Here is a 16,228-nt window from a genome sequence, read left to right on the forward strand (position 1 = left end):
CCCCCTAGGATCACTGGTGCCATACTTCCCTCCCCCCTAGGATCACTGGTGCCATACTTCCCCTCCCCCCCTAGGATCACTGGTGCCATACTTCCCCTCCCCCCCTAGGATCACTGGTGCCATACTTCCCCTCCCCCCCTAGGATCACTGGTGCCATACTTCCCCTCCCCCCCTAGGATCACTGGTGCCATACTTCCCCTCCCCCCCTAGGATCACTGGTGCCATACTTCCCCTCCCCCCCTAGGATCACTGGTGCCATACTTCCCCTCCCCCCCTAGGATCACTGGTGCCATACTTCCCCTCCCCCCCTAGGATCACTGGTGCCATACTTCCCCTCCCCCCCTAGGATCACTGGTGCCATACTTCCCCTCCCCCCCTAGGATCACTGGTGCCATACTTCCCCTCCCCCCCTAGGATCACTGGTGCCATACTTCCCCTCCCCCCCTAGGATCACTGGTGCCATACTTCCCCTCCCCCCCTAGGATCACTGGTGCCATACTTCCCCTCCCCCCCTAGGATCACTGGTGCCATACTTCCCCTCCCCCCCTAGGATCACTGGTGCCATACTTCCCCTCCCCCCCTAGGATCACTGGTGCCATACTTCCCCTCCCCCCCTAGGATCACTGGTGCCATACTTCCCCTCCCCCCCTAGGATCACTGGTGCCATACTTCCCCTCCCCCCCTAGGATCACTGGTGCCATACTTCCCCTCCCCCCCTAGGATCACTGGTGCCATACTTCCCCTCCCCCCCTAGGATCACTGGTGCCATACTTCCCCTCCCCCCCTAGGATCACTGGTGCCATACTTCCCCTCCCCCCCTAGGATCACTGGTGCCATACTTCCCCTCCCCCCCTAGGATCACTGGTGCCATACTTCCCCTCCCCCCCTAGGATCACTGGTGCCATACTTCCCCTCCCCCCCTAGGATCACTGGTGCCATACTTCCCCTCCCCCCCTAGGATCACTGGTGCCATACTTCCCCTCCCCCCCTAGGATCACTGGTGCCATACTTCCCCTCCCCCCCTAGGATCACTGGTGCCATACTTCCCCTCCCCCCCTAGGATCACTGGTGCCATACTTCCCCTCCCCCCCTAGGATCACTGGTGCCATACTTCCCCTCCCCCCCTAGGATCACTGGTGCCATACTTCCCCTCCCCCCCTAGGATCACTGGTGCCATACTTCCCCTCCCCCCCTAGGATCACTGGTGCCATACTTCCCCTCCCCCCCTAGGATCACTGGTGCCATACTTCCCCTCCCCCCCTAGGATCACTGGTGCCATACTTCCCCTCCCCCCCTAGGATCACTGGTGCCATACTTCCCCTCCCCCCCTAGGATCACTGGTGCCATACTTCCCCTCCCCCCCTAGGATCACTGGTGCCATACTTCCCCTCCCCCCCTAGGATCACTGGTGCCATACTTCCCTCCCCCCCTAGGATCACTGGTGCCATACTTCCCCTCCCCCCCTAGGATCACTGGTGCCATACTCCCCTCCCCCCCTAGGATCACTGGTGCCATACTTCCCCTCCCCCCCTAGGATCACTGGTGCCATACTTCCCCTCCCCCCCTAGGATCACTGGTGCCATACTTCCCCTCCCCCCCTAGGATCACTGGTGCCATACTTCCCCTCCCCCCCTAGGATCACTGGTGCCATACTCCCCTCCCCCCCTAGGATCACTGGTGCCGTACTTCCCCTCCCCCCCCCTAGGATCACTGGTGCCATACTTCCCCTCCCCCCCCTAGGATCACTGGTGCCATACTTCCCCTCCCCCCCCTAGGATCACTGGTGCCATACTTCCCCTCCCCCCCTAGGATCACTGGTGCCATACTTCCCCTCCCCCCCCTAGGATCACTGGTGCCATACTTCCCCTCCCCCCCCTAGGATCACTGGTGTCATACTTCCCCTCCCCCCCTAGGATCACTGGTGCCATACATCCCCTCCCCCCCCTAGGATCACTGGTGCCATACTTCCCCTCCCCCCCCTAGGATCACTGGTGCCATACTTCCCCTCCCCCCCCTAGGATCACTGGTGCCATACTTCCCCTCCCCCCCCCCTAGGATCACTGGTGCCATACTTCCCCTCCCCCCCCTAGGATCACTGGTGACATACTTCCCCTCCTTCCCCCTAGGATCACTGGTGCCATACTTCCCCTCCCCCCCCTAGGATCACTGGTGCCATACTTCCCCTCCCCCCCCTAGGATCACTGGTGCCATACTTCCCCTCCCCCCCTAGGATCACTGGTGCCATGCTTCCCTCTCCCCCTAGGATCACTGGTGCCATACTTCCCCTCCCCCCCCTAGGATCACTGGTGCCATACTTCCCCTCCCCCCCCCCCTAGGATCACTGGTGCCATACTTCCCCTCCCCCCCCTAGGATCACTGGTGCCATACTTCCCCTCCCCCCCTAGGATCACTGGTGCCAAGCTTCCCTCTCCCCCTAGGATCACTGGTGCCATGCTTCCCTCTCCCCCTAGGATCACTGGTGCCATGCTTCCCTCTCCCCCTAGGATCACTGGTGCCATGCTTCCCTTTCCCCCTAGGATCACTGGTGCCATACTTCCCTCTCCCCCTAGGATCACTGGTGCCATGCTTCCCTCCCCCCTAGGATCACTGGTGCTATGCTTTCCTCTCCCCCTAGGATCACTGGTGCCATGCTTCCCTCTCCCCCTAGGATCACTGGTGCCATGCTTCCCTCTCCCCCTAGGATCACTGGTGCCATGCTTCCCTCTCCCCCTAGGATCACTGGTGCCATGCTTCCCTCTCCCCCTAGGATCACTGGTGCCATACTTCCCTCTCCCCCTAGGATCACTGGTGCCATGCTTCCCTCCCCCTAGGATCACTGGTGCCATGCTTCCCTCTCCCCCTAGGATCACTGGTGCCATGCTTCCCTCTCCCCCTAGGATCACTGGTGCCATGCTTCCCTCTCCCCCTAGGATCACTGGTGCCATGCTTCCCTCTCCCCCTAGGATCACTGGTGCCATGCTTCCCTCTCCCCCTAGGATCACTGGTGCCATACTTCCCTCTCCCCCTAGGATCACTGGTGCCATGCTTCCCTCCCCCCTAGGATCACTGGTGCCATGCTTCCCTCTCCCCCTAGGATCACTGGTGCCATGCTTCCCTCTCCCCCTAGGATCACTGGTGCCATGCTTCCCTCTCCCCCTAGGATCACTGGTGCCATGCTTCCCTCTCCCCCTAGGATCACTGGTGCCATGCTTCCCTCTCCCCCTAGGATCACTGGTGCCATGCTTCCCTCTCCCCCTAGGATCACTGGTGCCACACTTCCCTCTCCCCCTAGGATCACTGGTGCCATGCTTCCCTCCCCCCTAGGATCACTGGTGCCATACTTCCCTCCCCCCTAGGATCACTGGTGCCATACTTCCCTCTCCCCCTAGGATCACTGGTGCCATACTTCCCTCTCCCCCTAGGATCACTGGTGCCATACTTCCCTCCCCCCCTAGGATCACTGGTGCCATACTTCCCTCTCCCCCTAGGATCACTGGTGCCATACTTCCCTCCCCCCTAGGATCACTGGTGCCATACTTCCCTCTCCCCCTAGGATCACTGGTGCCATACTTCCCTCCCCCCTAGGATCACTGGTGCCATACTTCCCTCTCCCCCTAGGATCACTGGTGCCATACTTCCCTCTCCCCCTAGGATCACTGGTGCCATTCTTCCCTCCCCCCCTAGGATCACTGGTGCCATACTTCCCTCTCCCCCCTAGGATCACTGGTGCCATACTTCCCTCCCCCCTAGGATCACTGGTGTTATACTTCCCCCCCCTAGGATCACTGGTGCCATACTTCCCTCCCCCCTAGGATCACTGGTGCCATACTTCCCTCCTCCCCTAGGATCACTGGTGCCATGCTTCCCTCCCCCCCTAGGATCACTGGTGCCATACTTCCCTCCCCCCCTAGGATCACTGGTGCCATACTTCCCTCCTCCCCTAGGATCACTGGTGCCATGCTTCCCTCCCTCCCTAGGATCACTGGTGCCATACTTCCCTCCCCCCTTAGGATCACTGGTGCCATACTTCCCTCCTCCCCTAGGATCACTGGTGCCATACTTCCCTCCCCCCCCTAGGATCACTGGTGCCATGCTTCCCTCCCCCCTAGGATCACTGGTGCCATACTTCCCTCCCCCCTAGGATCACTGGTGCCATACTTCCCTCCCCCCCTAGGATCACTGGTGCCATACTTCCCACCCCCCCTAGGATCACTGGTGCCATGCTTCCCTCCCCCCCTAGGATCACTCGTGCCATACTTCCCTCCCCCCCCCCTAGGATCACTGGTGCCATGCTTCCCTCCCCCCCTAGGATCACTGGTGCCATACTTCCCCCCCTAGGATCACTGGTGCCATACTTCCATCTTCCCTAGGATCACTGGTGCTATACTCCCCTCCCCCCTAGGATCACTTGTGCCATACTTCCCCTCCCCCCTTGGATCACTGGTGCCATACTTCCCTCCCCCCCTAAGATCACTGGTGCCATACTTCCCTCCCCCTAGGATCACTGGTGCCATACTTCCCTCCCCCTAGGATCACTGGTGCCATGCTTCCCTCCCCCCTAGGATCACTTGTGCCATACTTACCTCCCCCCTAGGATCACTGGTGCCATACTTCCCCCCCCCCTAGGATCACTGGAGCCATGCTTCCCTCCCCCCTAGGATCACAGGTGCCATACTCCCCACCCCCCTAGGATCACTGGTGCCATACTTCCCTCCCCCCTAGGATCACTGGTGCCATACTTCCCCTCCTCCCTAGGATCACTGGTGCCATACTCCCCTTCCCCCTAGGATCACTGGTGCCATACTTCACTCCTCCCTAGGATCATGGGTGCCATACTTCCCCTCCCCCACCTAGGATCACTGGTGCCATACTTCCCCTCCTCCCTAGGATCAATGATGCCATACTTCCTTCCCCCCCATGGATCACTGGTGCCATACTTCCCCTTTTCACTAGGATCACTGGTGCCATACTTCCCTCCTCCCTAGGATCACTGGTGCCATACTTCCCCCCCTAGGATCACTGGTGCCATTCTTCCCCCCCCCCCTAGGATCACTGGTGCCATACTTCCCCCCCTAGGATTACTGGTGCCATACTTCCCCCCCTAGGATGACTGGTGCCATACTCCCCCCCTAGGATCACTGGTGCCATACTTCCCCACCCTAGGATCACTGGTGCCATACTCCCCTCCCGCCCTAGGATCATTGGTGCCATACTCCCCTCCCCCCCTAGGATCACTGGTGCCATACTTCCCTCCCCCTAGGATCACTGGTGCCATACTTCCCTCCCCCTAGGATCACTGGTGCCATTCTTCCCTCCCCCCTAGGATCACTGGTGCCATACTCCCCTCCCCCCTTAGGATCACTGGTGCCATACTTCCCTCCCCCCCTAGGATCACTGGTGCCATACTCCCCTCCTCCCCTAGGATCACTGGTGCCATACTGCCCTCCCCCCCTAGGATCACTGGTGCCATACTTCCCCTCCTCCGAAGGATCACTGGTGCCATACTTCCCTCCTCCCTAGGATCACTGGTGCCATACTTCCCTCCCCTTAGGATCACTGGTGCCATACTTCTCTCCCACCCTAGGATCACTGGTGCCATACTTCCCCCTCCTCAGGATCACAGGTGCCATACTTCCCCCCCCTAGGATCACTGGTGCCATACTTCCCTCCTCCCTAGTATCACTGGTGCCATACTTCCCTCCCCCCCTTAGGATCACTGGTGCCATACTCCCCTTCCCCCCAAGGATCACTGGTGCCATACTTCCCCCCCCCCCTAGGATCACTGGTGCCATACTCCCCTCCCCCTAGGATCACTGGTGTCATACTTCCCCCCTAGGATCACTGGTGCCATACTTCCCTCCCCCCTAGGATCACTAGTGCCATACTCCCCTCCCCCCTAGGATCACTGGTGCCATACTTCCCTCCTCCCTAGGATCACTGGTGCCATACTTCCCTCCCCCTTGGATCACTGGTGGCATACTCCCCTCCCCCCCTAGGATCACTGGTGCCATACTTCCCTCCTCCCTAGGATCACTGGTGCCATACTTCCCTCTCCCCCTAGGATCACTGGTGCCATACTCCCTTCCCCCTAGGATCACTGGTGCCATACTTCCCCTACTCCCTAGGATCACTGGTGCCATACTTCCCTCCCCCCCTAGGATCACTGGTGCCATACTTCCCTCCCCCTAGGATCACTGGTGCCATACTTCCCCCCCTAGGATCACTGGTGCAATACTTCCCTCCCCCCTATGATCACTGGTGCCATACTCCCCTCCCCCTAGGATCACTGGTGCCATACTTCCCCTCCTCCCTAGGATCACAGGTGCCATACTCCCCTCCCCCCCTAGGATCACTGGTGCCATACTTCCCTCCTCCCTAGGATCACTGGTGCCATACTTCCTTCCCCCCCTAGGATCACAGGTGCCATACTCCCCTCCCCCCGTAGGATCACTGGTGCCATACTTCCCTCCTCCCCTAGGATCACTGGTGCCATGCTTCCCTCCCTCCCTAGGATCACTGGTGCCATACTTCCCTCCCCCCTTAGGATCACTGGTGCCATACTTCCCTCCTCCCCTAGGATCACTGGTGCCATACTTCCCTCCCCCCCCTAGGATCACTGGTGCCATGCTTCCCTCCCCCCTAGGATCACTGGTGCCATACTTCCCTCCCCCTAGGATCACTGGTGCCATACTTCCCTCCCCCTAGGATCACTGGTGCCATGCTTCCCTCTCCCCCTAGGATCACTGGTGCCATGCTTCCCTCTCCCCCTAGGATCACTGGTGCCATGCTTCCCTCTCCCCCTAGGATCACTGGTGCCACACTTCCCTCTCCCCCTAGGATCACTGGTGCCATGCTTCCCTCCCCCCTAGGATCACTGGTGCCATACTTCCCTCCCCCCTAGGATCACTGGTGCCATACTTCCCTCTCCCCCTAGGATCACTGGTGCCATACTTCCCTCTCCCCCTAGGATCACTGGTGCCATACTTCCCTCCCCCCCTAGGATCACTGGTGCCATACTTCCCTCTCCCCCTAGGATCACTGGTGCCATACTTCCCTCCCCCCTAGGATCACTGGTGCCATACTTCCCTCTCCCCCTAGGATCACTGGTGCCATACTTCCCTCCCCCCTAGGATCACTGGTGCCATACTTCCCTCTTCCCCTAGGATCACTGGTGCCATACTTCCCTCTCCCCCTAGGATCACTGGTGCCATTCTTCCCTCCCCCCCCTAGGATCACTGGTGCCATACTTCCCTCTCCCCCCTAGGATCACTGGTGCCATACTTCCCTCCCCCCTAGGATCACTGGTGTTATACTTCCCCCCCCTAGGATCACTGGTGCCATACTTCCCTCCCCCCTAGGATCACTGGTGCCATACTTCCCTCCTCCCCTAGGATCACTGGTGCCATGCTTCCCTCCCCCCCTAGGATCACTGGTGCCATACTTCCCTCCCCCCCTAGGATCACTGGTGCCATACTTCCCTCCTCCCCTAGGATCACTGGTGCCATGCTTCCCTCCCTCCCTAGGATCACTGGTGCCATACTTCCCTCCCCCCTTAGGATCACTGGTGCCATACTTCCCTCCTCCCCTAGGATCACTGGTGCCATACTTCCCTCCCCCCCCTAGGATCACTGGTGCCATGCTTCCCTCCCCCCTAGGATCACTGGTGCCATACTTCCCTCCCCCCTAGGATCACTGGTGCCATACTTCCCTCCCCCCCTAGGATCACTGGTGCCATACTTCCCACCCCCCCTAGGATCACTGGTGCCATGCTTCCCTCCCCCCCTAGGATCACTCGTGCCATACTTCCCTCCCCCCCCTAGGATCACTGGTGCCATGCTTCCCTCCCCCCCTAGGATCACTGGTGCCATACTTCCCCCCCTAGGATCACTGGTGCCATACTTCCATCTTCCCTAGGATCACTGGTGCTATACTCCCCTCCCCCCTAGGATCACTTGTGCCATACTTCCCCTCCCCCCTTGGATCACTGGTGCCATACTTCCCTCCCCCCCTAAGATCACTGGTGCCATACTTCCCTCCCCCTAGGATCACTGGTGCCATACTTCCCTCCCCTAGGATCACTGGTGCCATGCTTCCCTCCCCCCTAGGATCACTTGTGCCATACTTACCTCCCCCCTAGGATCACTGGTGCCATACTTCCCCCCCCCTAGGATCACTGGTGCCATGCTTCCCTCCCCCCTAGGATCACAGGTGCCATACTCCCCACCCCCCTAGGATCACTGGTGCCATACTTCCCTCCCCCCTAGGATCACTGGTGCCATACTTCCCCTCCTCCCTAGGATCACTGGTGCCATACTCCCCTCCCCCCTAGGATCACTGGTGCCATACTTCACTCCTCCCTAGGATCATGGGTGCCATACTTCCCCTCCCCCACCTAGGATCACTGGTGCCATACTTCCCCTCCTCCCTAGGATCAATGATGCCATACTTCCTTCCCCCCCATGGATCACTGGTGCCATACTTCCACTTTTCACTAGGATCACTGGTGCCATACTTCCCTCCTCCCTAGGATCACTGGTGCCATACTTCCCCCCCTAGGATCACTGGTGCCATTCTTCCCCCCCCCTAGGATCACTGGTGCCATACTTCCCCCCCTAGGATTACTGGTGCCATACTTCCCCCCCTAGGATGACTGGTGCCATACTCCCCCCCTAGGATCACTGGTGCCATACTTCCCCACCCTAGGATCACTGGTGCCATACTCCCCTCCCGCCCTAGGATCATTGGTGCCATACTCCCCTCCCCCCCTAGGATCACTGGTGCCATACTTCCCTCCCCCTAGGATCACTGGTGCCATACTTCCCTCCCCCTAGGATCACTGGTGCCATTCTTCCCTCCCCCCTAGGATCACTGGTGCCATACTCCCCTCCCCCCTTAGGATCACTGGTGCCATACTTCCCTCCCCCCCTAGGATCACTGGTGCCATACTCCCCTCCTCCCCTAGGATCACTGGTGCCATACTGCCCTCCCCCCCTAGGATCACTGGTGCCATACTTCCCCTCCTCCGAAGGATCACTGGTGCCATACTTCCCTCCTCCCTAGGATCACTGGTGCCATACTTCCCTCCCCTTAGGATCACTGGTGCCATACTTCTCTCCCACCCTAGGATCACTGGTGCCATACTTCCCCCTCCTCAGGATCACAGGTGCCATACTTCCCCCCCCTAGGATCACTGGTGCCATACTTCCCTCCTCCCTAGGATCACTGGTGCCATACTTCCCTCCCCCCCTTAGGATCACTGGTGCCATACTCCCCTTCCCCCCAAGGATCACTGGTGCCATACTTCCCCCCCCCCTAGGATCACTGGTGCCATACTCCCCTCCCCCTAGGATCACTGGTGTCATACTTCCCCCCTAGGATCACTGGTGCCATACTTCCCTCCCACCTAGGATCACTAGTGCCATACTCCCCTCCCCCCTAGGATCACTGGTGCCATACTTCCCTCCTCCCTAGGATCACTGGTGCCATACTTCCCTCCCCCTTGGATCACTGGTGGCATACTCCCCTCCCCCCCCAGGATCACTGGTGCCATACTTCCCTCCTCCCTAGGATCACTGGTGCCATACTTCCCTCTCCCCCTAGGATCACTGGTGCCATACTCCCTTCCCCCTAGGATCACTGGTGCCATACTTCCCCTACTCCCTAGGATCACTGGTGCCATACTTCCCTCCCCCCCTAGGATCACTGGTGCCATACTTCCCTCCCCCCTAGGATCACTGGTGCCATACTTCCCCCCCTAGGATCACTGGTGCAATACTTCCCTCCCCCCTATGATCACTGGTGCCATACTCCCCTCCCCCTAGGATCACTGGTGCCATACTTCCCCTCCTCCCTAGGATCACAGGTGCCATACTCCCCTCCCCCCCTAGGATCACTGGTGCCATACTTCCCTCCTCCCTAGGATCACTGGTGCCATACTTCCTTCCCCCCTAGGATCACAGGTGCCATACTCCCCTCCCCCCGTAGGATCACTGGTGCCATACTTCCCTCCTCCCCTAGGATCACTGGTGCCATGCTTCCCTCCCTCCCTAGGATCACTGGTGCCATACTTCCCTCCCCCCTTAGGATCACTGGTGCCATACTTCCCTCCTCGCCTAGGATCACTGGTGCCATACTTCCCTCCCCCCCCTAGGATCACTGGTGCCATGCTTCCCTCCCCCCTAGGATCACTGGTGCCATACTTCCCTCCCCCCTAGGATCACTGGTGCCATACTTCCCTCCCCCCCTAGGATCACTGGTGCCATACTTCCCACCCCCCCTAGGATCACTGGTGCCATGCTTCCCTCCCCCCCTAGGATCACTCGTGCCATACTTCCCTCCCCCCCCCTAGGATCACTGGTGCCATGCCTCCCTCCCCCCCTAGGATCACTGGTGCCATACTTCCCCCCCTAGGATCACTGGTGCCATACTTCCATCTTCCCTAGGATCACTGGTGCTATACTCCCCTCCCCCCTAGGATCACTTGTGCCATACTTCCCCTCCCCCCTTGGATCACTGGTGCCATACTTCCCTCCCCCCCTAGGATCACTGGTGCCATACTTCCCTCCCCCTAGGATCACTGGTGCCATACTTCCCTCCCCCTAGGATCACTGGTGCCATGCTTCCCTCCCCCCTAGGATCACTTGTGCCATACTTACCTCCCCCCTAGGATCACTGGTGCCATACTTCCCCCCCCTAGGATCACTGGTGCCATGCTTCCCTCCCCCCTAGGATCACAGCTGCCATACTCCCCTCCCCCCTAGGATCACTGGTGCCATACTTCCCTCCCCCCTAGGATCACTGGTGCCATACTTCCCCTCCTCCCTAGGATCACTGGTGCCATACTCCCCTCCTCCCCTAGAATCACTGGTGCCATACTTCACTCCTCCCTAGGATCATGGGTGCCATACTTCCCCTCCCCCACCTAGGATCACTGGTGCCATACTTCCCCTCCTCCCTAGGATCAATGATGCCATACTTCCTTCCCCCCATGGATCATTGGTGCCATACTTCCCCTCCTCACTAGGATCACTGGTGCCATACTTCCCTCCTCCCTAGGATCACTGGTGCCATACTTCCCCCCCTAGGATCACTGGTGCCATTCTTCCCCCCCCCCTAGGATCACTGGTGCCATACTTCCCCCCCTAGGATTACTGGTGCCATACTTCCCCCCCTAGGATGACTGGTGCCATACTCCCCCCCTAGGATCACTGGTGCCATACTTCCCCACCCTAGGATCACTGGTGCCATACTCCCCTCCCGCCCTAGGATCATTGGTGCCATACTCCCCTCCCCCCCTAGGATCACTGGTGCCATACTTCCCTCCCCCTAGGATCACTGGTGCCATACTTCCCTCCCCCTAGGATCACTGGTGCCATTCTTCCCTCCCCCCTAGGATCACTGGTGCCATACTCCCCTCCCCCCCTAGGATCACTGGTGCCATACTTCCCTCCCCCCCTAGGATCACTGGTGCCATACTCCCCTCCTCCCCTAGGATCACTGGTGCCATACTGCCCTCCCCCCCTAGGATCACTGGTGCCATACTTCCCCTCCTCCGAAGGATCACTGGTGCCATACTTCCCTCCTCCCTAGGATCACTGGTGCCATACTTCCCTCCCCTTAGGATCACTGGTGCTATACTTCCCTTCCCCCCTAGGATCACTGGTGCCATACTTCTCTCCCACCCTAGGATCACTGGTGCCATACTTCCCCCTCCTCAGGATCACAGGTGCCATACTTCCCCCCCCTAGGATCACTGGTGCCATACTCCCCTCCCTTCCCCTAGGATCACTGGTGCCATACTTCCCTCCTCCCTAGGATCACTGGTGCCATACTTCCCTCCCCCCCTTAGGATCACTGGTGCCATACTCCCCTTCCCCCCAAGGATCACTGGTGCCATACTTCCCCCCCCCTAGGATCACTGGTGCCATACTCCCCTCCCCCTAGGATCACTGGTGTCATACTTCCCCCCTAGGATCACTGGTGCCATACTTCCCTCCCCCCTAGGATCACTAGTGCCATACTCCCCTCCCCCTAGGATCACTGGTGCCATACTTCCCTCCTCCCTAGGATCACTGGTGCCATACTTCCCTCCCCCTTGGATCACTGGTGGCATACTCCCCTCCCCCCCTAGGATCACTGGTGCCATACTTCCCTCCTCCCTAGGATCACTGGTGCCATACTTCCCTCTCCCCCTAGGATCACTGGTGCCATACTCCCTTCCCCCTAGGATCACTGGTGCCATACTTCCCCTACTCCCTAGGATCACTGGTGCCATACTTCCCTCCCCCCCTAGGATCACTGGTGCCATACTTCCCTCCCCCCTAGGATCACTGGTGCCATACTTCCCCCCCTAGGATCACTGGTGCAATACTTCCCTCCCCCCTATGATCACTGGTGCCATACTCCCCTCCCCATAGGATCACTGGTGCCATACTTCCCCTCCTCCCTAGGATCACAGGTGCCATACTCCCCTCCCCCCTAGGATCACTGGTGCCATACTTCCCTCCTCCCTAGGATCACTGGTGCCATACTTCCTTCCCCCCCTAGGATCACAGGTGCCATACTCCCCTCCCCCCGTAGGATCACTGGTGCCATACTTCCCTCCCCTTAGGATCACTGGTGCCATACTTCCCTCTCCCCCTAGGATCACTGGTGCCATACTTCCCTCCCCCTAGGATCACTGGTGCCATACTTCCCTCTCCCCCTAGGATCACTGGTGCCATACTCCCCTCCCCCTAGGATCACTGGTGCCATACTTCCCTCCCCCTAGGATCACTGGTGCTATACTTACCTTCCCCCCCCCCCTAGGATCACTGGTGCCATACTTCCCCTCCTCCCTATGATCACAGGTGCCATACTCCCCTCCCCCCCTAGGATCACTGGTGCCATACTTCCCTCCCCTTAGGATCACTGGTGCCATACTTCCCTCTCCCCCTAGGATCACTGGTGCCATACTTCCCTCCCCCTAGGATCTCTGGTGCCATGCTTCCCTCCCCCCCCCTAGGATCACTGGTGCCATACTTCCCTCCCCCCCTAGGATCACTGGTGCCATACTTCCCTCCTCCCTAGGATCACTGGTGCCATACTTCCCTCCTCCCCTAGGATCACTGGTGCCATACTTCCCCTCCTCCCTAGGATCACTGGTGCCATACTTCCCTCCCACCCTTGGATCACTGGTGCCATACTCCCCTCCCCCTAGGATCACTGGTGCCATACTTCCCCCCCCCCTAGCATCACTGGTGCCATACTCCCCTTCCCCCCCTAGGATCACTGGTGCCATACTTCCCCCCCCCCCAGGATCACTGGTGCCATACTCCCTTTCCCCTAGGGTCACTGGTGCCATACTTCCTCCCCTAGGAACACTGGTGCCATACTTCCCTCCCCCCTAGGATCACTGGTGCCATACTTCCCTCCCCCCCTAGGATCACTGGTGCCATACTTCCCTCCTCCCTAGGATCACTGGTGCCATACTTCACTCCTCCCTAGGATCATGGGTGCCATACTTCCCCTCCCCCACCTAGGATCACTGGTGCCATACTTCCCCTCCTCCCTAGGATCAATGATGCCATACTTCCTTCCCCCCCATGGATCACTGGTGCCATACTTCCACTTTTCACTAGGATCACTGGTGCCATACTTCCCTCCTCCCTAGGATCACTGGTGCCATACTTCCCCCCCTAGGATCACTGGTGCCATTCTTCCCCCCCCCCTAGGATCACTGGTGCCATACTTCCCCCCCTAGGATTACTGGTGCCATACTTCCCCCCCTAGGATGACTGGTGCCATACTCCCCCCCTAGGATCACTGGTGCCATACTTACCCACCCTAGGATCACTGGTGCCATACTCCCCTCCCGCCCTAGGATCATTGGTGCCATACTCCCCTCCCCCCCTAGGATCACTGGTGCCATACTTCCCTCCCCCTAGGATCACTGGTGCCATACTTCCCTCCCCCTAGGATCACTGGTGCCATTCTTCCCTCCCCCCTAGGATCACTGGTGCCATACTCCCCTCCCCCCTTAGGATCACTGGTGCCATACTTCCCTCCCCCCCTAGGATCACTGGTGCCATACTCCCCTCCTCCCCTAGGATCACTGGTGCCATACTGCCCTCCCCCCCTAGGATCACTGGTGCCATACTTCCCCTCCTCCGAAGGATCACTGGTGCCATACTTCCCTCCTCCCTAGGATCACTGGTGCCATACTTCCCTCCCCTTAGGATCACTGGTGCCATACTTCTCTCCCACCCTAGGATCACTGGTGCCATACTTCCCCCTCCTCAGGATCACAGGTGCCATACTTCCCCCCCCCTAGGATCACTGGTGCCATACTTCCCTCCTCCCTAGGATCACTGGTGCCATACTTCCCTCCCCCCCTTAGGATCACTGGTGCCATACTCCCCTTCCCCCCAAGGATCACTGGTGCCATACTTCCCCCCCCCCCCTAGGATCACTGGTGCCATACTCCCCTCCCCCTAGGATCACTGGTGTCATACTTCCCCCCTAGGATCACTGGTGCCATACTTCCCTCCCACCTAGGATCACTAGTGCCATACTCCCCTCCCCCCTAGGATCACTGGTGCCATACTTCCCTCCTCCCTAGGATCACTGGTGCCATACTTCCCTCCCCCTTGGATCACTGGTGGCATACTCCCCTCCCCCCCCAGGATCACTGGTGCCATACTTCCCTCCTCCCTAGGATCACTGGTGCCATACTTCCCTCTCCCCCTAGGATCACTGGTGCCATACTCCCTTCCCCCTAGGATCACTGGTGCCATACTTCCCCTACTCCCTAGGATCACTGGTGCCATACTTCCCTCCCCCCCTAGGATCACTGGTGCCATACTTCCCTCCCCCCTAGGATCACTGGTGCCATACTTCCCCCCCTAGGATCACTGGTGCAATACTTCCCTCCCCCCTATGATCACTGGTGCCATACTCCCCTCCCCCTAGGATCACTGGTGCCATACTTCCCCTCCTCCCTAGGATCACAGGTGCCATACTCCCCTCCCCCCCTAGGATCACTGGTGCCATACTTCCCTCCTCCCTAGGATCACTGGTGCCATACTTCCTTCCCCCCCTAGGATCACAGGTGCCATACTCCCCTCCCCCCGTAGGATCACTGGTGCCATACTTCCCTCCTCCCCTAGGATCACTGGTGCCATGCTTCCCTCCCTCCCTAGGATCACTGGTGCCGTACTTCCCTCCCCCCTTAGGATCACTGGTGCCATACTTCCCTCCTCGCCTAGGATCACTGGTGCCATACTTCCCTCCCCCCCCTAGGATCACTGGTGCCATGCTTCCCTCCCCCCTAGGATCACTGGTGCCATACTTCCCTCCCCCCTAGGATCACTGGTGCCATACTTCCCTCCCCCCCTAGGATCACTGGTGCCATACTTCCCACCCCCCCTAGGATCACTGGTGCCATGCTTCCCTCCCCCCCTAGGATCACTCGTGCCATACTTCCCTCCCCCCCCCTAGGATCACTGGTGCCATGCCTCCCTCCCCCCCTAGGATCACTGGTGCCATACTTCCCCCCCTAGGATCACTGGTGCCATACTTCCATCTTCCCTAGGATCACTGGTGCTATACTCCCCTCCCCCCTAGGATCACTTGTGCCATACTTCCCCTCCCCCCTTGGATCACTGGTGCCATACTTCCCTCCCCCCCTAGGATCACTGGTGCCATACTTCCCTCCCCCTAGGATCACTGGTGCCATACTTCCCTCCCCCTAGGATCACTGGTGCCATGCTTCCCTCCCCCCTAGGATCACTTGTGCCATACTTACCTCCCCCCTAGGATCACTGGTGCCATACTTCCCCCCCCTAGGATCACTGGTGCCATGCTTCCCTCCCCCCTAGGATCACAGCTGCCATACTCCCCTCCCCCCTAGGATCACTGGTGCCATACTTCCCTCCCCCCTAGGATCACTGGTGCCATACTTCCCCTCCTCCCTAGGATCACTGGTGCCATACTCCCCTCCTCCCCTAGAATCACTGGTGCCATACTTCACTCCTCCCTAGGATCATGGGTGCCATACTTCCCCTCCCCCACCTAGGATCACTGGTGCCATACTTCCCCTCCTCCCTAGGATCAATGATGCCATACTTCCTTCCCCCCATGGATCATTGGTGCCATACTTCCCCTCCTCACTAGGATCACTGGTGCCATACTTCCCTCCTCCCTAGGATCACTGGTGCCATACTTCCCCCCCTAGGATCACTGGTGCCAT

The sequence above is a fragment of the Procambarus clarkii genome, chromosome 40, assembly GCF_040958095.1.
Source record: "Procambarus clarkii isolate CNS0578487 chromosome 40, FALCON_Pclarkii_2.0, whole genome shotgun sequence".
NCBI lineage: Eukaryota > Metazoa > Arthropoda > Malacostraca > Decapoda > Cambaridae > Procambarus > Procambarus clarkii.